The sequence below is a fragment of the Schistocerca gregaria genome, chromosome 6 (assembly GCF_023897955.1).
Source record: "Schistocerca gregaria isolate iqSchGreg1 chromosome 6, iqSchGreg1.2, whole genome shotgun sequence".
NCBI lineage: Eukaryota > Metazoa > Arthropoda > Insecta > Orthoptera > Acrididae > Schistocerca > Schistocerca gregaria.
The window spans coordinates 421572770-421598355 of NC_064925.1; positions in this window are offsets into that span (position 1 = coordinate 421572770).

Sequence of the window (25586 nt, forward strand, 5' to 3'; positions counted from 1 at the left end):
GCTCGTGTGCAGATGACGGTATTAATATAATTTCGTTGTAGACGGCTGCAGGTCATCCATATAAGTATGTAGCTTATAAAGTGGCGTAGCACAGACAAACATGCAGTAAAGTATCAGACGGGAACCCCATGTTGTAGTACTGAAGCACATTCAAAAGCCTTTTGTACGTAGAATCCGGTCTGAGATGCAAAATTAGTTTCACGTAAATTCAGTTTCATGTAAGAAAAAGAACTAAATTACTGACTAATGTATTTTTTCGTATGAGGAAAAGGAGGGAGCCAGCGGAATGATGTGACTAAGTGAAAATGTTCCTGTTTATTTTAAAGTCTCCCTGAAATGTGGGATACCAGCTGTCCCATTCTGCTTTCTCAGCACCTGTAAAAATGTTCCCAAAAATATTGTCATGAGGACTCGAGATTTTTTTTTTATGGTCAGAGAGAAGAAGACAGTGGCTGTTGCAAAGAGACAGAAAAGTAATTAATACTGAAACACAGTAGAGAGCGGTTGTGTTATAGAAAAAGTGAAGGAGACAATAGCAGTGAGAGAGGTACCAATGACCAACAGTGCTACAATAAGAATGACTGATCCAGTGCCAGTGGGGGGGGGGGGGGAGGCAATGTTGGGGTGGGGGTGAGGGGGGGAGAGGAAAACAAAGAGAAAGAATAAGTTGAAGTTGGTGTGAGCTAGTCATAATATATGACAATGACAACAAGGAAAAGAGAGAGAGTGTGATTGTGAGGAGGGACAGCAGCAGTAGGAACGAAGTAATGAGATATTGGCAGTAAGAGAGAGTAATAGAATGACAGTGACAGGAGGATGTAGGATTAGGACAAAACGAAAGGGTCTATGGCTGTGACACAGGAGAAAATGACACAGAGACAGAAAGAGATAATGACAATGAGTTGGGTTGAGTGAGTGGATGCGAAAGGGCAACTGAGAGTGGATGGATGTGAGCGACTTACAGCAATGAACTAGTGGGTGTGAGTGAGTTACAGTTAGGGAAGTTAGTGGGAATATGAGACGAGATGCATGTAACAGAAAGATATTCGCAAGCCTAAAGTTTTGGGTAAAATTTTGAAGGCAGGATGGGGCAGCTGGAAACAGTCTGAAACTTTTAAATATACAGGAACATATTCACTTCTTTGAGCTTCGATAGGAGTGTTTTCTCGCTGGTGTTACGTATTCCGAGATTTCTGGAAAGTATTTGACACAGTGCCACAATGCAGACTTCACAAAGGTCTGAGCATAAGGAAAGTGTCTCAGATTTATGACTTTCTCGAAGACTTTTTAATTAATGGAGACCATTACGTTGTACTGGATGGGAACAGTTCATCGGACACAGAGGTACCTGTAGTCAAGATTAGCCCCAGTGAAATATGACAGGGCCGCTCTTCTTTTTTATATGCGACTACATAAGGAATCTAACATGCAGGGTGACCAGCTGTTTGCGACTGTTTGCTGATGACGTTTTGGTGTCAGCTTTGAGCGTTTGTCGGAGGAGACAGGGTGACTTGGATACACTTCGTATTTGGTGTGACGAAAGGCAGCTTTTTCTAAATGTGGGACAGTGCAACTTAATGCAGTACCCTCTGGCACGCACCAAATGGTGGCTCGCGAAGTGTGTAGGAACAGGGGGTGGACACAAATATGGAATCATAAAGGGTACAACACGTCACCAAGACCAATGCGGTATAATTTGGCCACGGTCTTGTAATACTTTTTACATCAAAATTCCGCTGTTTGACAGTCAAATGGTGGAGGTTTCATTTAAAAAGTAATATGGTGTAGGTATACCACTGGAATTCAAAACAGATTCTAGTCGTCTCGGAATGGATATATGATGTTCCCTTACGGTTATCAAGTGAATTTTTAATCACCCTTACTGCAAATTAGTGGCAAGTTTAGGCAACGATGATGGAACTAGATAGCGATCACACACCGTTCGCTGCCAAAGCAGACCACAAAGGCTCATTAATACTGGGCTTTGGCGATTGCGGTACCGGGGGACATCTACAACTACGTGAATTCTCTGCTATTCACAATAAAGTGCCTGACAGAGTGTTCAGTGAACAATCTTCAAGCTGGCTTCCGTAAGTAAGCGGCTGCCAACAGAATGTTTTCGCAGTCGGGGGAGACAACTGGTGATTGAAATTTCATGAGAAGATCCCGTGGCAACGAAAAAGATTACGGTTTAATCCATTGTTTTATATTCTGATTTTATGATTATTTTAGGTTTTATATTAAGATTCTTGATTAAATTTATTAATCTTTGTAATAATGATAATGATTGCCACTCATATTCACGTACACGTCTATAGCATCATCTACGCTATTTCGCGGTAATACAAAATGTTCTGCCCTTCTTTGGGCTTCCTGTCAGTACCATCTGGTATGGATCCCACACCGCGCAACAGTACTCCAGAATAGGGAGGACAAGCGTAGTATAAATGTAAATGTCGTGTGACTAGGGCCTCCCATGGGGTAGACCATTCACCGGGTGAAAGTCTTCGATTTGACGCCACTTCGGTGACTCGCGGGTCGATGGGTATGAAATGATGATGATTAGGTCCACACAAAACCTAGTCTTTGAGCGGAGAAAATCTCCAACCCAGCGGGGAATCGAACCCGGGCCCTTTGCATTGACATTCTATCTCGCTGACTGCTCAGCTACCGGGGGCGGACAGCCTCGTATCCCTAATCTCTTTAGTAGACGTGTTACACCTCCTAAGTGTTCTTCCAATGAATCTTAGTCTTTGGTTTGCTCTAACGACATTATCTATGTGCTCGTTCCAGTGTAGGTTATTTTTAATTGTGAGCCCTAAGTATTTATTTGAATTCACAGCCTAAAGATCTGTGTGACTTATGACGTAATCAATATATAGCGGATTTCTTTTAGTACTCAAGTGAATTCTTCACACTTTTCTTTATTCAGAGTCAGTAGCCACTTTTCACACCATACAGATATCTTATCTAAACCATTTTGCAATTCGTTTTGGTCATCTGATGACTTTACAAGACGGTAAATGACAGCATCGTCTGCAGACAATCCAATACGGCTACTCAGATTGCCTCGCATATCATTAACACAGATCAGAAACAACAGAGGGCTTGTAACACTACCTTGGTGAATGCCGGATACTACTTCTGTTTTACTCTATGACTTTCCGTCTATTACTACGATCTGTGACCTTTCTGACAGGATATCACGAATCCAGTCGCACACCTGAGGCGATATTCTATAGGCACGCAGTTTCATTGGAACACGCTTGTGAGGAACGATGTCGAAAGCCTTCCGGAAGTCTAGAAATATGGAATCAATTTAACATCCGATAGCACTAACCACTTCGTGAGTATAAAGATCTAGTGGTGTTTTGCAAGATCGATACTTTTTGAATCCTTGCTGACTATGTGTAAACAAATCGTTTTCTTGTAGGTACATCACAATGTTCGAATACAGTATATGTTCAAAATGCCTGCTGAAAAATCGACGTTAGTGACACGGGCCTTTCATTCGGTGGATTACTTCTACTTCTCTTTTTGGATATTGGTGTGACTTGAGCAATTCGTCCTTCCATTCCTGGATGATACGAGCTGTGTACAATACATCGTTCATTATTCCTAACGTATTTTTTCTTTCTTCTTGATCAATAAGACAAGAGTAATAATAATGAATTGGTAATGGAATGAAATAAGGAATTGAGGAAAAGAAAACAGAAACACTTTAAGAAGAACTGAAGCCGATCGGAGTGGCCGAACGGTTCTAGTCGCTTCAGTCTGGTACAGCGCGACGGCTACGGTTGCAGGTTTGAATCCTGCCTCGGGCATGGATGTGTGTGTTGTTCAAATGGTTCAAATGCCTCTGAGCACTATGGAACTTATCAGAGGTCATCAGACCCCTAGAACGTACAGCTAATTAAACGTAACTAACCTAAGAACATCACACACATCCATGCCCGAGGCAGGATTCGAACCTGCACGGACTGAAGCGCCTAGAACCGCTCGGTCACAACGGCCGCCAATGGGCCAGGGATATTCTAGTGCAAAAAAGATGTAGAAATATAAGTGTGTATAAGAATTAGTAATAAGAAGAGTTTTAATCCTCAGTATGTCTTAACTACATTTTTTGCAATAAATGACCCCCTTTCTAAAAAAGTACTGACGGTAGGGACATGAAATTTTCACAGCAGACTAAGTGTGAGATTCAACACATATGGTACTAGAATAATTAAAATATCCTTAGCTGTTTTGTTTTTATGTTCATTTATTTACAAATAGTTGAGTGTTTGAAAAAAAAGATAACATGCTCCACAATTATATTTTAGAACTAATTCTAATTCAGTGTATCCAGAAAGGTGCAATCAATAATTATGGTAAATTGTAAGTTGGCGCCTTAAAAAGTTTCCAAGATAATGAGTCACAAAATTCGATAATTTACATTAGCGGCATAGGCAACGCAATATCCCCTTACTTAAAGAATATGTGAAATAAATGGGAATTGGTCCTACGACAATCATCTAAATTACAAACAGAAAATAGCGTCAGAAAATGCAGTTAAGTTACGTTGAGAGTATTGCGAGAATGGTAGTAAAATCCGCAAATTAAATTGTTATCAAAAACGCACGAAAACCAAGTCCACCACTGTTTAGAACTAAAACGATGATTTACAAGTCATACCATGCGAAACAAAGAGTAGTGACTCATACTCCGCCTGTCCTCATTTCCTTAATACAAGCGAAAAAAGTACGTGCCTGGTATGGAGCACAATGTGACCTCTCGAAATATAAAGTATGGTAGCGGTCGTTCACCACCCACAATCAAACACCTTAACAATATAATACCGCTCGTTATGAGAGGCAGTTAAGTCTCCTTCCAGAACTTGCGTAAAAGTGCCCAGAAGCACTCCTTCGAGCTCTTCACTTGAGAAAGTCAAACGCTCCGCTTGAATCCGGTAGTGTTCCGCAACTCTTGTTTTCCATTGGCTGAAGAAAGTAAAAACACATCGTTCTGTAGCACTACAGACAGATTTGATTCAACATGATTAATTTCCAGGACTCAACTAATACATTATAACAATATTGAAATATAGAAGTATTCTAAAAATGCGGTAACAATCAGACCATTGTCAATAAATATAAATAAATATTTATCCGTAAATAGATAAGCCAGTACTCTTGCGCAACTTCGCCCACTATAAATGACAACAGATTGTCGTTAAATACTGTTCGAACAATTATTCAGACGTACTTGTCGGAAGCATCTTTTAGCACTCTTCTACAATGATGATGCGATTCACAACCCTTAGATAAGCAGAGTTTTTAATAGTACTTGCAATCATTATTTAAACAAAGTTACTACTAAAATAGTAAACTCTTCAGTAAATAACTACACGAATATGACATTATGTGAAGTATTCATGCTGTATTCATTTGTTGTGTAATTGCGGAAGACACGATATTCTGCAAACGTTTGCATAGTGAGAATATATTTAAAAAACGTAACAAATCAAGAAATAAAATGGATACAGATATGAAGTTTTCAGAGATGATAGCCTTATAGCAGTGCTATCATCTGAAATGTCGTATGCTGAAATCGCATGAAGCGTTTAAAAATTGTTAACTCAGAGGTTCACTGTGAAAATATTTATTTTCTGTAAAATATTAACATTTGTAGTTTTGAAGATACTAAATACTCTTGTGTCATAGGACGCATCTCTGTTTTCTGTGATCGCGAATGTATCTGATTTTATACTTGAATTTGAATTATTATAGATTCTTAAACAGCTGTAAGAAAGCATTTTTAAGCTTGCCTGACATTCCACCATTTCTTGGAACATTGTATGTCCTCTCAATCGTCAGACTTCCCCGTATCTGGATTTCCCCCACATCAGGCCCTTTGCTGACGCCCTTCCACCTGGCTAGCCTGTACCGATTGCTGTGGCTTGCGCAGCCGTTACGCTTTGGGTGGGGAGGCCACTCCAGACCCTGAAGCCCAAGCTTCCAAAGGCAAATTCAAACCCTTTCATACAAAATCAGCAGGCTAAATCGCTCGCCTACATAAGTGTAACATTACATCTGGGACAGGTGGGGAAATGATAGTTTTATTTACTGCGACTGAAACTTTTTCTTCTTGTGTGTGTGGAAGCTGTACTTACGCCATGTGTAGACGAAAATATTTTCTGTTTGAGGTCATAGCGAACTGCACGAGTCTGTCAGAATTCAGAAGTGTTACAGTTGAAAGATATTAGTTGACACAAAGAGTCTGGACATCTTGCAAGGGTTGCATCAGAGGTATGGAAGTATAACTGTGTTGATCTTATGGGTCACTAGAGCTGCATAATAGTATAGTAACACGAAATCAATTGTTATAATTAAATCAGTTAGTAATAGGGCTAAAACTCCATTCTCTTAACGACCTCGGTCCTCATTCTCTGCAGAAGCTTCTATTTGTTACCGACTGCTAATTCTGATTTCAAAATCTGTTAAAATTCCTTAAAAAGTACGTTGCGCAATTTCTTTCTATATCTGGATCCACAAAAGAGTCACAATATTGGAAAAATATTACTATTTTTAAAATCGTTTTTCATTATCTTCAAGCATTTCTAAAAAGTATTCTCACGTTACGTTAAGGGCCACACGTAAAACAGTATCCTGCGATTATCACAAAAAGAAAATTCCACGGCCTCTTTTGCATAAAGATATTTGAGGGAAAACGCTGGATTTCTGCTCTTTAGGTCGCAAAATAACCAACGCAAGCCTACGGTTTGGAGGAGAGGTTTACATACGAGCACTTAACTGTGAGCTAATTAACGCTCTTTCATATGTATGATGAGGAGAGTGTTTGATGATGTACTTAAAATGTACATGCAAATGACTGTTACAAACAATCATTAATGCGAACCGCTGGCACTCGTAAACAAACAAACTATACGCAGAATCCCGCTTTCATTACGGAGTCAGATAAAACAAAACGTGTTTAAAACTGTTGTGCATGGACGAATGACTTTTCGGTCACTCACAATGTACAATGAGTCACCGATCCAGAAGCGTACTACTCTGCACTCCATCGCTGATAATATACAAATATGAAAAATACGTGAATCAGTCATCCGTTTAAATAAAAATAAAAAACGGTCGCGCTTACTAACATAGCACGATATATGACACGGTACAGTTTAAGTATCCTGTACGGACCAATGTAACCTGTTAATGACAGCAAGTAACGAAACGATTGTTTAAGTGGTGGTTTCCAAATGACACTATTCATGGTAGTCAAATTAATTTTGCAAACAAACATAATATTACAATTAAGTAAAGAAGCTTTCTGTACGATATTTACACACTCCAGACTACTCAATAATTAAATATCTGATTAAAAGATTGGTTTTATCCTCAAAACATCATGACTTTTCACTCCAGAAAGAGACTGTCTTAAGCTTTTGCCTCTAATCGACCGATCAAGCGAAACTAATTACTCACTGAAATAAGTCAAAGAGCATTTTTAACGTGTACTATCAGTTTTAATTGCTGAATAATTCTTAACCCTGAACACGGAAGACAGCAATGTAACATTAACTTTTCATATGGATGTTATGTACTATCCATCTTCAACTTCACATGACAGACGAGTTGTCTGACAACGATATAAAGTGGTTCGAAAATAACTCTGCCCTCGGAGTCTGCCACCGAGCAACTTAACCTTTCTATATTCAGTTTTTCTATCAACAAATAATAGAACTAAACATCTGTTATAAGATTTATGAGTCACACAATGAGATAAATACGTATAAAATCAGATTTCTTTAACCAGTTTCTCTTAAATATTGATCCATAGACATAAACTAATTAGGAAGCAGAAATCGGACACGGAACCACATTGTCAATTACGTAGACGATCACATTGTTTTCTTCAACCAACACTGAGAGTAACTTTTGTAAAGACGATGGCACTCGTATATGTATAGTTTCTGGAGCGGCCAATGACAGCAGTTTCTTCATTTCCTTTTTAAACGAAGACCATCGAAAACTCCAATTATAGAGATGAAACCTTTGAAATGTAACGTAACTGTAGCATGGTGAAAGAAACGTAGATTCTACAGGACAAAGGTAATAATGAATTTGAGAATGCGACCTGGAAATACGAATAAATACAATCCGTGACTTCGGAAAGTTAGAAATATACAATCATCTGTAAGTAATCCGTCCTCAAGATGAAATTTGATAAAAGCTTTAATTATAGGTATATTTATTGCTATCAGTCACATTTATGTATTTTATGTTTTTAACACATTACAACGCGTTTTGAGTACGATTTTCTTATGATCAGGTGCTTATGCACATGTATGTTACTTAAAGATAAAAACGTCTTAGTCCAAGTTTAGACATTTTATCTTCAAGTAATATCTGTATGCAAAAATGACTGATGTTGCGAAAAACATGCTCCAAACGCCTTGTAATGTGCTAAATCAAACACAAAATAAATGTCACTGTTCGCAGGCAAATACAAACAATTATTCTACACAATCACTGTCCCTAAACGTAGCAGCATGGCCACAATTAATGATTAATGCTCACTGCTGTCAGGGGAGTTACCCCTCTTTCTTTGTATCAAATATATGCAAAATTCAATACTCACTTACAGAATAAGGCAATCAGTTATGGACACAGTCTGATTGCTCGAATGAAAGCATTTTCATTAGCCAATCATAGCGATTTCATTAAAAGGTGTTTTCGAATCTTGATTTTCTTCTTTCTTCTTGTTTAAAATAGAGCCTGTCCCGCCTAAGACGGGTCCCACTTTTTGATAAATTCTGTTTTATGATGTAACTTGGTCGTCAGACCTCCCCCGTTGACGCCATCCCTCAAGGTAACCAAGGGAAGCGGAGTTATATGATCCATATGTCACCTATTTACTTAATCGTTTGGCTAGGGACCCCCTCTGAGCGGAGAAAATTGTCCGACCCAGCCGGGAATCGAACCCGAGCTCACAGGATTGACTACCTGTCACGCTGATCATTCAGCTACGGGGGGCGGACTCCATCGGTCAGTTATTCGTGTAAAACTTTTTTCTGTTTGGTATCGTAATTTAACTGTGTGTGTATCGTATTCTCTGAGGAAGAGTTCGAGAACCAGCCTAGCATTTTACTAAATGGCAGTAGGAAACCGTCTAAAAACCATACTCAGGTTAATTGGTGTAACAGCCCACAGTCAATGCGCCGCGCATATTCGATCTAAGTCTGGCTCAACATGCTGCATCGCAAACTAGCACGTTATGAGCAGGCTGGGTCGCATTCCTAGACCATGTCATGAAATTCAGTGTAACGATTCAGTTTTTGCAAAACATTTGAAGCGAAAAGAATGCAATATGGCGGTTTCTCTGTGACTGTTCTCTTCGCTCCTTAGTTTCTATTAACGACAAAGTGTTAACCGACTACAGTTTTCATTTTTCATTGTTTCTACTGCATCAATTTTAATTATTTATACATTTCACATGACAAGATCAGGGACCTTAGACCCATCTTACATATACCCTTAGACAAAAATAAAAAAATAGATAAATTAAAATAATAAAACACCCCGACAAACTTAACCGATTGGAACGGAAATCGGTAGATTTGATGTAAACGTACACACAAGCAAATGATTACGATTTCATAAACTATGAATGAATCAATCACGAGCAGGACGTTTATAGTTTGAGCAAGACTGTAACGCTTTGTTCCACTTCTGGTCCTTATGAAAGCACTTATTAGGCTTGGCACTGACTGATAGAGTTGAGGGTGTCCTCCTGAAGAATATAGTACCAGATTCTGTCCAACTGGTGATATCCCGTGTTGCTTCGAGGATCCTAACCATAATGCTCAGAAAGTTCTTAAGTGGGCAGCGTACCTTGCTAGCCAACGTAGGGTTTGGAAAGCACGAAGACAACAGTAGCAACTATGACCGTGTGGGCGGGGGTTATTTTGCTGAAATGCAGGCCCACGATGCCTTGCCCTGAAGGGGCTGTAAGGGTGTCGCCGACGACAACCAAAGGTGTCCTGCTATGAAATGAAATCGCATCCCAGACCATCACGCGGATATGTCAGTCCGTTTGGCGCGTCATCGGGACCCAGTCCGAAGCGGGACTCACCGTTAGAGACAATTATCTATATCTCCATGGATACTCTGCAAATCACATTTAAGATCCTGGCAGAGGGTTCATCGAACCACTTTCACAATTCTCTATTATTCCAATCCCGTATAGCGCGCGGAAGGAACGAGCACCTATATAACAATTTGTCCATTTTATTTGGACTGTTGAGCTCCGTGGCCGTGGATAATGATATTTCACTGAAAAAATACGGCAACCAGCCACTTTTTAATGCCTTTTTATTTACGCCAATATGCATTTCGGGTTTGCACCCATCTTCAGCTGGCAAATTCCATGGATCTTCAGTTACTACAGTAGTATAGTCTCGACAGCAGTTTGGATGCTGCAGCAGGCCTGTGTAAAAGCAACGATTCCAATCATTTACTTCCATTTCGCGAGTTTAAAGTCACACACTATCAGTTGTTCATTTTACTTACATTCTCCTCTCGTTTTTTCTTGGCTTTTCTTCTTTCTTGCAACAACACACTTTATCTCGTATTTTACACAGGCACACTGTGTTATCTGCCATGTTGTCGACTGACAGTCTTTGTTCACATACAAATGGTTTATCTATGGACAGAGTTATATTTTTACGAAAGTTCGGAGGTTCTAACATAAGCTACTGTTTTCTAAATATTGACTACGCTGATAGAAGTATTCTAAGTACGATGTATACAATTTTTTTGTAGTGTTGAAGATAATAACCTAACATAACACATTTATACAAAGCAGTAATTCATACATTTACAATATAACAAAGATAGAATTAAGATTTTAGAATTAAGATTTCTATGTTTTATATTATTACATGCATTTGTTGGGTTTATAATAGATTATGTTATTTCTTGATTGTGCTTAGTAAGTGGTTTGATAAGTAGAGTGTGGAAGTTTTTTTACAAATATTCGGTTTGGCAGCTCTGTTTGGTCGTTAAGTATGTCAGAAGGGGATGCATGTTTATGTGAATAAATTTCGATTTCTTCTTGGAGGTTCATTCTTTTTCCTTTGTTGACTAAGTGGAGAACTTGTAGGTTATGGGATATGTCTGTTACTTGATGTTCTTCTTCTGCTACATGTTGGGCGAATGTGGATTTATTTAAGCTTTTTAAACGAAGAGCATCCATGTGTTCTCGAAACTGTATGCTGAAATTTCTCCCTGTTTGGCCTATGTGTGTTTTTGGACATGAGTTGCAGTTAAGTTTGTATATTCCTGATTGATTGTACGGTTTGGTATTATTTTTAATGTTATGGATAGCTTTGTCCTTTATTTTGTAATTTGTATAGTAGCTGATTTTGATATCTGTTCCTCGGAACAAGTCAGCTATTTTATATGACAGCTTTTCCTACAAATGGCAAGCTTACATATTTTTCATTTGGCTGTGTAGTGGTATTCTTTGATGTAGTTTTGTTATTGTATTTGTTTATGTGGGGATTTATCTTAGAGTGTAGTTCATCTATTAATTTTGGATTGTAACCATTATTGTAAGCCATTGCTTTGATGGTATTTAGTTCTTTTATTTGGTCAGCTGGTTCTAGTGGTATTTTGTGCATTCTGTTTAGCATTGCTCCTTATGAAGCCGTCTTATGTTTATCTGGGTGGCAGGATGACTTATTAATTGTGTTATCTGGGTATGTTGGTTTCCTGTATACTTGAAATTTGTGTTTGTTGTTGGAGCTACTTATGCAGAGATCCAGAAAATTTAAACCTTTTTCTGTTTGGTGTTCTACAGTGAAGACGATGTTCTGATGCATTTTATTCATTTCTTTTGCAAGGTTATCAATTTCCTCTGCTGTGCCATCAAATAAGACTATTATATCATCAACATACCTTTTGTAATTAATTATCTTGCTGACCATCTGGGGGTTTTCTTTAAAAAATTTACATTCTAAGTTGTTGATGAAAATATCTGCAAGCAAACTGGCAAGGCAGCTACCCATAGCCAGGCCCTCTTTCTGCTGGTACATTTTGTTATTGAATGAGAAATAGTTGTGTGATAGTACTAGTGTTAATAGATCAATGAATTCATATATTTCTGGTAATGCCTATTTTTATGTTTAAGTAAGTTGTATTTAATTATTTCTATTGTTTCTTTGACTGGTATGTTTGTGTGGAGGTTTGTGATGTCAAGTGATGCAAACCTAGCAGCATCAGGAATCTGAATTTCCTTTAGACAATTAATAAGTTCATAACTGTTCTTTACTGAGTATGTCTCTTCAAATTTGAATGTCTTGCTAAGGATCTCATTCACTTTCTTGCTGATTTTATCAGCTGGGCTGCTCCGAGAATTAACAATTGGACGTATGGGACAGTTAACTTTATGAGTCTTAGGTTGTGCTTATAGATGTGGTGCATAAGGGTTCATAACAGTGCATTCATGTATATCTTTTGCATTTAAGAGGAAATCACTTTTTTCATCATATTTTTAAGTTTATTCTGTAACTTAAGAGTGGAATCAAACTGAATTTCTACTATAGTATTGTTACTGAAAAATTCAATGGTTTTTCTTACATATTTACTTTCATAAATTACAACAATAGCATTGCTTTTTATCTGCTTTTACTACTAAAGCTTTACTGTCACTTAGTTTCTTATTAACACTTTTAAGTATTGTTCTGTCATGGTGCTTTATTCTATTATTATTATTTGCTTTCTCTATTTGTTTGGTGATGAAATTGTTAACTTTGTGGCCTATGGCAATCTGATCATTCTGAGTTAGTTTTGCAGTATCAAACGCTACTTTGGTGCCAACTATTAATTCTTTAATATTATTTTCATTGAGAGATGGGGTGATATTATGTTGAAGACCTTTATTCAGCAAAATTACTTCTTTATCACTGAAGATGATGTTAGTTGAATTTACTAGACTTTTGGAGAATCTATGCTTATATCTTTCCGTACGAGCTCTGATTTCCCTTACTTTATCGTTGTGATCGTTTCTCCCTATGTAGGTCGGTGTCAAGAAAGTATTTTCGCTCTCGGAAGAGATAGTTGGTGATTGTAATTTCTTGAGAAGATTCCGCCGCAACGAAATACGCTTTTGTTTTAATGATGTCCACCCCAAATCCTGTATTATTCCAGTGACACTCTCTCCCCTATTTCGCGATAATACAAAACGTGCTGGGCGTCTTTGAACTTTTTCGATGTGCTGCAGTCAACGAGATTCTAGGCCGCAGATGTGGCAGGAGACACTCCAATGTAACTTCAGAATACGTAAGAAATTTAAGCAATATCAACAAGACCAACAAATATAAATAAATGCAGGAGTTTGAGGGAACATACATCAAATGCAATCTTTCAGAGTGTGTTGGTACTGCGCTTTTAACAGGTAAAAAGGCTGAACAATACAAGAGCAAACAAGAAAAAAATTAACATTTTATTAAAAACTGTAAGAGTGTAACAGTCGGCATTAAATAAATGAACCAGCTAAAATATAAACGATATTTGAAGACAGAACTACAAGAGGTATTAAACATGGACAGTAATACAAGTACCAGTTAAAAGAAAGCTTTAACAATTGAAGCTACAGTCTGTATTGAATACATAGACAACTTCTATAAAATAACAGTGAATACAGGAAATTGGGAATATGTAGCAACAGAGTGTGGAAAGTAATGAACAACATATATGATTTGAAGTTTAGGAGAGGGGAAATGTTGAGCTGTGTCTGGGCATCTAGGATTAGATCTGGACTGTGGGGTGACGTTTGTTAATTTCCAGGTCTTTCGGCATGTTGAGTTAGTGGCCCTTCTTTGCTAAGTGAAGTACATGGGACACTGGCTGGTAGTTGTAACCCTTACTCAGTACATACTCAGCAAATGTGGAGTCAGAATTTTGCAACTTCCAGTGCGTTCATGTTCAGTCAGCTTCGTTGTTGTGTCTCTTTCAATCTAGACGTGTAATTTCTCTTCCAGTGATGTTCACAAACGGTGTAAGTTCTTTGGTGACAATACTCAGTAAATGTCTTAAGATAGCGTTGTAAGACGTAAACGGGTTAACACAATAAAACTAATACTGTAGAACAAAGGAAAACTAGTGCTTTTCATTTAATATATGAAATAAATTTGACGTAACATAAAGTGAATTTATTCCATTTGCTAAGATATTTATCGGAACGCCAACAATCATTGTAAGCAATAATATTTCGCTTCAATATTTTGTTTTATTTGGGATTGTATGTAGCCACTTTGTATGCTGGCAGCGCTCTAGACTGTGTTAATATCGCTGACAGCGCTCTTGCCCTCGGCAAGTGATTCCGTGGTTGGACGAAGTAGCAGTTAGCGACTGGAGAGGGAAGTTTATGGACATTATATTCTTAGTGAAGACTCTGTGTTGGTAAGATATGCATTGTAAAGTGAGATGACTTCGTATGTTTACAATAAAATACGCAAGGAAATGTATGATGATGGATGTTCGATTAATAATGTTTGGGCAGTGGAATTATTGACAACTACATAATTTTTGGAACCAGATATCGCAATAAATAAGGTAAAATTTTCTAAATACATTGTCTGCTCTTCATCAGAATCTTTCTTTCAATAACTATAGGCCTCCTAGAAGTTCGAGTCCATAGTAGTTGGAATCTTTTTATTTTGCTGGCTGTAGTTGCTGCTTGCTGTAATTGCTGTATTTCGTGTTATAAAGATTTTCTGTGAGGTAAGTGACCTATGAAAAAGAATGGGGTTTTCTCTGTTGAGATTCGTGTTTGAAATGAGTTTAGGCTACTAACAGAGTTGGAGGTAGTATCATATTTCATTAATTCAATATTTTTGGATTTGTATTATTGTTAGGATTTGTTGCAACTGAGGGTCATTCATTTGTGTTAATTATTGAAAGTCATGTTGTCAATGTATATCAGTCAGAATAAGTTAGGTTTGTATATTGTGGATAATAAACGAATAGGTTAAGTCTGAGTTGTATTTGTCAGGGAAAATTCTGTAGGTCAGTGTTTAATAAAAATAATAAAAAAGGTAGCTTCAGTGTATTGGATCATTGCTCAGTTTCACAAGGGCAATATAGTGATTAGACCAGGGCCTTCTTATAGCACCCACTCTTCATTTACGTAATGCAACATATAATAAGCGACTTAAGATGTCATTATCTTGTACAGTGATTTGAATAGCGTTGATGTTGAGTATGGGCTATCACTTCTGTTGCTGTGATTGGTGGCTACCAATAACATATATGTAATGCACTGATAATGTATAGTTTATAACGAAATCTGTCTTCTTCAGCAGCGTTAAATTATTTTTTAAATATATAGTTCTGAGAAAAATAGAAATGAAAGAAAATTTTGGTTCCTTTCAGACGACTTCGCCTGACCTCGTGCATCAACCCATGTGTCACACAGAGACTGACACGGAAACTCAGATTTTTTTTGGAATGCGTACAAATTCTGTACCAGAACTCCCCGTCAAACTTTCAGGTGTGATAGTATTGACCAAAATAAGAATGAAATGTGTAGTAATCATGGACTCTAAATCCCACGCCTTACGAGCTATAAGCGCTTATTTATCATCGCTACAGAATATATTCTGGGAACAATCCCCCGGGCTTTGGCTAACCCATATCTCCTTCCAGGATTGTTAGTCTTGCAAAGTATACAGGAGAGCTTCTGTGAAGTTTGGAAGGTAGGAGATGAGGTACTCGCAGAGATCGTGAAGCGTGCTTTGGTAGCTCAGTTGGCAGAGCACTTGCCCGCGAAAGGCTAAGATCCCGTGCTCGAGTCACGGTCCGGCACACAGCTTTAATCTTCCAGAAAGTTTCATATCAGTGCACACACCATTGAAGAGTAAAAATTCATTCTGGAAAACATGTGTGGTGTCTATCCAGTAAGAAATTCCGACAGAACGGACACCGTTCGGAATGAAGAAGTTGGGGCACATACGGGAATAATTGGCTTGAAAGACATTGAAAGGAAATGGCGTGGGAAAGAGATAGGAAGGGAGTAACGTCTTCCAGCCGCACAGGGCACTGCGGAAATGCATCGGCGAGAGTTGAAAATTCGTCCCAGACCAGCACTCGAACCCGGATGCACCGCTTCTCAAGAACAGTTGCCATGACCACGTTGACCGTGCGTGGATGCTTTCCATCAGACACAGATATCCCCCACTTACCGCTCGCCAGATCGCAGCAATCCCAATCCCAACACTACTCAAAGATTTCTGATTCCTGTTTGAATTCGATCATTAGTGTTGCATCTGCACGGAAACTTTTTCATCTAACAGCCATTGCACCCGTAGAATTACAGATACGAGGTGTGTCTGTTACATTACACACCACTCTATCTGTAGTTCTGTGAGCGCAACGGCTATCAGGTGAAAAAGTTTCATTGCGGATGCATCACCAATACCCGATCTCCTACGGGAATCTGAAAGTTTCCAGTAGGGGGTTAATAAGGGGGGGGGGGGGAGGTCCTTGCGGCCCAGCGAGTGGGAAGCTGGGAATTTGTGTGTCCTGATGAATCGGAAATGCCAAGAATGGATTTTGGAGAATTTCATTTGCTGTGTTATCACAAGAAGGAGAAAATGTGTTTTGAATTATTTAGCTTAAGAAGAATGGGTTCTTTTCTTTCTATAGTAGCTGAGTGAAAGGTTTCACAGACTCGTAAGAACAGTGGCAACTCTGGTAGTAATTTACCTTCTTACTAAAACTGCAAGAAGTACAATTTTTATACCTCTTGGCTATATAATTGCGGCCATACAACTTCAAATACTGATCCAAGGGAATGGATGACAAGGGATTCACCATTAATTCTTTTACTACCCATTAACAATATAGAAGATCTTATTTGCAACAACGCAATTAACTCATTTGACACGGAATATGTAGTCAACATAGAGGAGACGCCTAGAAGCCTTATAAATATCAGAAGAACAGGCTCATAGGAAGAGGGAGTTTGTTATAACAAATAGAAGCGTTTTGTTAATTCTGAGAGGAAGAATTTCGTTAAAGATATAAAAAAATAAAACTATAAATAAAAAGATGGCTGAGTTGGTTAAGGTAACTGCTCTAGACAATTGAAGCGTCTGGGTTTCAGTCCCGGTCTGGCACAATTTTTCAGTCCTCGTGGGTGGCTAGCAGTCATTATTTCCTTCCTATCTCTTTCCCACACCGTTTCCTTTCTATTACTTTCACCCCTGTTATTCATGCTCGAAACATTTTTAGGCCAATTATAATCATGATTTCAAGCAGTTCAGTGTGCCGCTTACATGACCATTGTCTCAGCTCATCCTAATAATACGTGTATGTTTTCTTAGGGCCTCATCAGAAGTTGAGGACACAAGGATGATGATAACCTCATTACACTTGTGTAATAAACTTCTAATGAAGCCATAAAAATTGTACTGTTATTATTAAGTTGACCTCAGACAATGGTCATGTAAGCGATACAGAGCACTAGTTTTCAGTTCGAAGAGTGGTTTGCCACCTCTAAAAGAATTACAGTATCACGGGAAAACTTCGAAAGTTTTCATTTCTTCTCTGGGAATATTAATGACCTCTTTGAATTTCTCTTTGCTTTTCTTTACTGCTACCTGTATGTACGTGTGACGATAGGCTACAACCTAGTGTCACTTCCATAAAGAGTTATGAATGAAAAATTCTTGTCAAGCAAAAATGTTTAGTTTGTCACACGTACTGCACAGGGTGTTTTCAATGCAGCTTCCACTGGAACACTGTTGCGTATACTGTACTACTGGTTGGGGAAGCAAATATAAGGGAGAATCAAGTGAAAACGAGACTAGAGGAGAAAGTAAGTAGACTGTCTGTTATTTCAAAAACCGAAAATGAACTCTGTCCGAACAGGCCTCGGATCGTCCAGCAGTATCTATCAACCGACGAGTTATTCTCTGCCTACAGCTATCACTATATGCGGATATGAAGTGGCATGCGTTCAGCAAACCGCTCTCTCGGCCGTTGTCAGTTTTCGAAACCGGAGCCGCTACTTCCCAATCAAGTAACTCCTTAATTGGCCTCACAAGGGCCGAGTACACCCCGCTTGCCAACAGTGTTAGACAGATCAGGACGGTCAGCCATCCGAGTGCTAGTTAAGCCCTACAGTATTTAACCTCGATAATCTGACGGAAACCGGTGTTACTATTGCGGCAAGGCTGCTGCCTTATTATTTCAAAAGTAATCACCATTTCTGTTAATGAACCGGGTATTCAAAAAGCCTGTATTAATTTGAAAACTGAATAAATCACGGAATAATGTAGATAGAGAGGTGCAAATTGACACACATGCTTGGAATGACATGGGCTTTTCTTAGAACCAAAATAATACAAAAGTTCAAAAAATGTGCTACAGATGGAGCTTCATCTGCTCATAATAGCAATAAGAAGAATAATAAAGTAGGACAAAGCAACGATGATGCTATTTACAGGAAATGCTCAATATGTCCATCATTCCTCAACAGTAGCTGTAGTCGAGGAATAATATTGTGAACAGCACTGTAAAGCATGTCCGGAGTTATGGTGAGGCGCTGGCGTCGAATGTTGTCTTTCAGCATCGCTCGAGATGTCGGTCGATCACTATGCACTTATGACTTCAGGTAACCCCAAAGCCATACCGTGACTTTCTCTTTGTGCAATGGAGTTTCCACGACAGTTCTAGGATTTTCGGTAGCCCAAATTCTGCAGTTGTGGGCGTTGACAGACCCTGGCACCGTGAAAAAAAAAATGAGCTTCGTCGATCCACAACACGTTACTCATCCAATCGTCATCTTCCGCCATTTTTTGAAAAGCCCACACCGCAAATTCCCTCGCTTCACTAAATCGCCAGGTAACAGTTAATGATGCCGATGGATTTTGTACGGATAGCATCGGAGGGTACGCCTAAGGGCCAACCAAACAGTAGTGTATGGAATGCTGGTTGCGACGTGCGATTGCACGAGCGCTGACTTCCCCGTGCATAGACGAACCCGCTACAGTCTCCATTTCTTCCTGAACTGTCTCACCAGCATTACGCCTTGCGCTCGGTCGGACATAACGGGGTCTATCGTCTGAACAACCCGTTGTTTCGAACTTCGAAATCATTCTCGCCACGGCTACATTTGTCAATGGACCTTTACCCGTTCGAATCCCCTTCCTATGGCGATAGGATCGTAACGCTGAATTAGCACATTCCCCATTCTGATAATACAGCATCACTAGAAGTGCCCTTTCAGGTAACGTCAACATGCTACGACTGCTAGCGCATCTGATTCTCTCTCTCATTACAGCTCCTTTTATACACGATTGTCATGCTCAGTTACTGACGTTTTGCTGTCCAGCGCCATCTGTCGGAAATTTTGTGGACATTGGTTTTTTTTTGTTGTTGTAATAAAACCCCGTATCATTCTAAGCATGTGTGTCAATTTTTACATCTCTATCTACATTATTCCGTGGTTTATTAAGTTTTCAAATTTATACTGACTTATTGATCACTCGGTATTTATCCCATCGTGAGACAACATGGCCAAGGCCCTAATGGAAAAATGTTTGCGGTTCCCAAAAGAACCAGGTTGTACCCAGGCTGCACCTCTGAAGCAAATCAATGGCCACGAATGTCTTCCTCAAGGGCACCAAACAAATGGAGACCCCATGGGGAGAGATCGCTCTGCATCGAGGGTGTGTGAGGGCTTCCCAGCAAAACTCCTTCGGCGCATTCGAAACGATGTTGGGCCAGGGACCACATGCTGCAAAGGTTGTTTTAGGCACGATGCAGAAGTTCCACTGGGAGGCCCTTACACATCCTCCATTCCCGGTACTTTCCCATGCGGTTTTCACGCTTTTGGTGCCTTGAAGAAAGATATAGAATCATATATAACCCCTCGCTCGACGAAAGAACCGTACCCAAAGACTGGAAACTTGCACAGGTCACATCAATATTCAAGAAAGGTAGTAGGAGTAATCTACTAAATTACAGATCCATTCGTTAATGTGAATATACAGCAGGATTTTGGAACATATATTGTGCTCGAACATCATGAATTAACTCGAAGAAAACTGTCTATTGATACTCAGTCAACATGGGTTTAGGAAACATCGTTCCTGTGATACATAACTAGCTCTTTATTCACATGAAGTGTTGAGGTTGAGTGTTATTGACCAGGGATTTCATATCGATTCCGTAATTTTGGGTTTCCGGAAGGCTTTCGTCACGGTACCACACAAGCAACTTGTAGTGAAATTGCGTGCTTCTGGAATTTCGTCTCAGTTATGTGACTTGATTTGTGATTTCCTGTCAGAGAGGTCATAGTTCGTATTAACTGACGGAAAGACATCAAGCAAAACAGAAGTGACTTCAGGCGTTCCCCAAAGTAGTGTTATAGCCCTTTGCTCCTTATCTATGTAAACGATTTGGGAGACAATCTGAGCAGCCGTCTTAGGTTGTTTGCAGATGACCCTGCCGTTTATCGACTAATAAAGTCATCAGAAGATCAAAACATATTGCAATACGATTTAGAAAAGATATCTGTATGGTGCGAAAATTGGCAGTTGCCCCTAAATTTGAGGAAAAGTGTCAGGTCATCGACATGAGTGCTAAAAGGAATTCGTTAAACTTCGGTTACACGATAAATCAGTCTAAACTAAAAGCCGTGAATTCAAATAAATATCTAGGTATTACAATTACGAACAACTTAAATAGGAAGGAACACACAGAAAATGTTGTGGGGAAAGCTAACCAAAGGCTGCGTTTTACCGGCGGGACACTGAGAAAATGTAACAGATGTACTAAAGAGACTGCCTTCACTACGCCTGTCCGTCCTCTTTAAGACTACTGCTGCGCGGTGTGGGATCCTTACCAGATAGGACTGACGCAGTACATCGAAAAAGTTCAAAGAAAGGCAGCACGGTTTGTATTATCGCGAAATAAGGGAGAGAGTGTCACAGAAATGCTACAGGATTTGGGCTGGATATCAGTAAAAGAAAGGCGTTTTTCGTTGCGACGGGAGCTTCTCACGAAATTCCAATCACCATCTTTCTCCTCCGAATGCGAAAATATTTTGTTGACACCGACCTACATAGGGAGAACGATCACCACGATAAAATAAGGGAAATCAGAGCTCTTACGGAAAGACATAGGTGTTCGTGCTTTTCGGGTGCTATATGTTTTGGTTGGCAGGAGTGCCAACACAGTGTTACTAGAGGAGGTCGAAAGGCACGCGTTTTATCTCACGCGGGCTGGCGTGAGGTCTAGAACAGGACTAGGAAATTAGAATTTAGAAAAACGGACGTAGCTGGTGGAATACTTTAATCCATTAATAACGAACGTCGGTCTAGACGGTACATGATTTACAATATCAATAATAACTGATAATGGCACCTTGCTAGGTCGTAGCAAATGACGTAGCTGAAGGCTATGCTAAACTATCGTCTGGGCAAATGAGAGCGTATTTTGTCAGTGAACCATCGGTAGCGAAGTAGGTTGTACAACTGGGGCGAGTGCTAGGAAGTCTCTCTAGACCTGCCGTGTGGCGGCGCTCGGTCTGAAATCCCTGATAGTGGCGACACGCGGGTCCGACGTATACTACCGGACCGCGGCCGATTTAAAGGCTACCACCTAACAAGTGTGGTGTCTGGCGGTGACACCACACTATACGAGATTGAAATAATAGAGAATTGTGAAGGTGGTTCGATGAACCCTCTGCGAGGCACTTAAATGTGATTTGCAGAGTATCCATGTAGATGTAGACATTCGTGGCCGTCGATTGACTCCGGACGGAGAGGTGCAGGTCTGGGTACAATCTCGGTTCCTTAGCGAGCCGCAAACATTTTGCCGTTGGGGTGTTGGTCGTGCTGTCTCGCCGTGGGATAAATGCATTAATAGTAATGGAAATTACTGTTGGAATAATAAACAATTTACCTACTATTTTCCATCTGTCTCGTTTTCATTTGACTGTACTTTATACAGGGTGCCACTGGTAGTGACAGGGCCAAATATCTCACGAAATAAGCGTCAAACGAAAAAACTACAAACAACGAAAATTGTATAGCTTGTAGGGGGAAACCAGATGGTGCTATGGTTGGTTCCACTAGATGGCGCTGTCATAGGTCAAACGGATATCAACTGTTTTTGTTTTAGCTAGGAACCCCCATTTTTTTGTTACATATTCGTGTATTACGTAAAGAAATATGAATGTTTTAGTTGGACCACTTTTTTCGCTTTGTGATAGATGGCGCTATAATAATCACAAACATATGGCTTAATATTTTAGACGAACAGTTGGTAACAGGTAGGTTTTTTAAAATAACATACAGAACGTAGGTACCTTTGAACATTTTATTTCGGTTGTTCCAATTGTGATACAAGTACCTTTGTGAACTTATCATTTCTGAGAACGCATGCTGTTACAGCTTCATTACCTGTAAATATCACATTAATGCAATAAATGCTGAAAATGATGTCCTTCAACCTCAATGCATTTGGCAGTACGTGTAACGACATTCCTCTCAACAGCGAGTAGTTCGCCTTCCGCAGTGTTCGCACATGCATTGACAATGCGCTGACGCATTTTGTCAGGCGTTGACAGTAGATCACGATAGCAAATATCCTTCAACTTTCCCCACAGAATGAAATCCGGAGACGTCAGATCCGGTGAACGTGGCGGCCATGGTATTGTGCTTCGACGACCAATCCACCTGTCATGAAATATGCTATTCACTACCGCTTCAACCGCACGCGAGCTAGGTGACTGACATCCACCATGTTGGAAGTACATCGCCCTTCTGTCATGCAGTATGAAATCAGCGTACATTGCGCTATTTAGATTGTCATCGATCAAATGGAGGGCCAATTAGCTTTCCTCCCACAATGCCGCACCATACACTAACCCGCCGAGGTCGCTGATGTTCCGCATGTCGCAGCCATCGTGGATTTTCCGTTGCCGAATATTACATATTATGCCGATTTACGTTACCGCTGTTGGTGAATGACGCTTCGTCGCTAAATAGATCGCGTGCAAAAAATCTGTCATCGTCCCGTAATTTTCTTGTGCCCACTGGAAGAACTGTACACCACATTCAAAGTCGTCGCCATGCATTTCCTGGTGCAAAGAAATATGTTACGGGTGCAGTCAATATTGATGTAGCATTCTCAACACCGGCGTTTTTGAGATTCCCGATTCTCGCACAATCTGACTGCTACTGACGTGCGGATTAGCCGCGACAGCAACTAAAACACCTATTTGCACATCATTTGTTGCAGGTCGTGGGTGACGTTTCACACGTGGCTGAACACGTTCTGTTTCCTTAAATAACTTATATACCCAGCGAACGGTCCAGATACTTGGACGATGTCGTCCAGGATGCCGAGCAGCATATTTAATACACTCCCATTGGGCATTTTGATCACAATAGCCATACATCAACACGATATCGACCTTTTCCGCAGTTGGTAAACGGTAAATTTTAACGCGGGTAATGTATCACGAAGCAAATACCGTCTGCACTGGTAGAAAGTTGCGAGATACCACGCACTTATACGTTTGCAACTATTACAATGCCATCTATCACAAGCGAAAAAAGTGGTCTACCTAAATCATTCATATTTCCTTACGTACGACACGAAGGTAGTCGGTATCCGTTTGACCTATGGGAGCGTCATCTATAGGGCCAACCATCTGGTTTCCCCCTTCAAGCTAGACGAGTTACGTTCTTTGTAGTTTTTTCGTTTGATGTTTATTTCGTGAGATATTTGGTCCGGTCACTATCAATGGGCCACCTTGTATATTCGTATATGCCACTATCACTACAGTTATTGAAGCGTATTGATACTTTATTACGTAGCTGTTTAAATTATTTTACCTTGACTACAGTTTTAAGCATTGCTCTTTGCTGGTCTTAACAAGTTTATGACACCAAGCTAGTCATCTAGACATCACGATAAGACTTCGGTAGAGTGGAGAACTCAGTTAACGACGATAATGATTATTTTTTCCTCACGAAGTAGGAGTAATGCGTCTTCGTCACTGAAACTCTGGCCGTTTCCCGCTATCCGAAACGAGCCGGCGGCAGCAGCCATCCGTCAAGGAAGCGTCAAGACGGGGACGAGATAGCGCCGGGCGCCCGCCATCAGATACCGGCCACGCCGCCGCCGCGGATCCCATTTCCCGCTCAGAGACTCGTCACTGTTTCGGAAGATAGGCTCCTCTTTCAGCGGCCGCCCCTTTGATGTGTGTATTTACTCCTGGCGACTGCTACACGGATCGCTCCCCCCGTCCTGTTCCTCCCAAACAACTCGGGCGTCCGCTGTCGGCAGCCTGGACGCGCCTGCTGACACGTTTCCCGCCGACGTCCGCGTACCCTTAACTGGCGGCAGATCTGGACCGTCCCAGTTTCCACAGGCGTCGTCGTCAATAGAAGACTTAATACCGCATGTGCAACACCTTAAACTAACGCAGAGAGTTCTAATATTCGTCTTTAAGAACCTTCAACATCGCAGCGTGTCAGCAATCGTTGGTTAATATATTAAAAAACTAAAAACCCGCCTCGATTGCTTAAAAAACACCTAGTGTTAATCCAGGTTTCGGCATGGATAACTACACCTAATAAAACTACACCTAATAAAACTAAGCACTAGTGGGTTTTATTGTTGTTCTGAGGAAGGTGTAGTTATCCACGCCGAAACCTGGGTTAACACTAGGTGCTTTTTTCGCAATCGAGGCGGGTTTTTATTTTTTTAATATATTCGTATTTCACAAACTAGTTTTTTCTTGTTGTTCAGTCATAAGACTGGTTTCGTTAGCTTTCCAAGCTAGTGGTTGCGCAACCCTCTTTCTCACTACGACCTAACTACATTTACATCTAGGAGTGTTGGAACTTAAATGGTTGCAACTATTTATTCACAATCGATACATAATAGTTACGTGTTTGCAACTGTTACTGCCCTTAAAGTAGTCACCAGCGTTGCTTAGAACCCGTTGCCATAGACGTGGAAGGCTTAGTATACCGACAGCAGAGCCTGTTATGTTGATGGTGTGAATGGAGAGGTCTGCACTTATGGTGATTCTTGCCGGCCGGTGTACGAGCGGTTCTAGGCCCTTCAGTCTGGAACCGCGCGACCGCTACGGTCGCACGTTCGAATCCTGCCTCGGGCATGGAGGTGTGTGACGTCCTTAGGTTAGTTAGGTTTAAGTAGTTCTAAGTTCTAGGGTACTGATGGCCTCTGATGTTAAGTCCCATAGTGCTCAGAGCCATTTGAACCATTTTTTAGTTATGGTGATTCTCGTGTACGACTGTGATGGTTCCAGAATGAGATTTTCACTCTGCAGCGGAGTGTGCGCAGATATGAAACTTCCTGGCAAATTAAAACTGTGTGCCGGACCGAGACTTGAACTCGGGACCTTTGCCTTCGCGGGCAAGTGCTCTACCAACTGAGCTACCCAAGCACGAATCACTCGCCGTCCTCACAGCTTAACTTCCGCCAGTACCACGTCTCCTACTCTCCAAACCTTACAAAAGCTCTCCTGCAAAACTTGCAGTA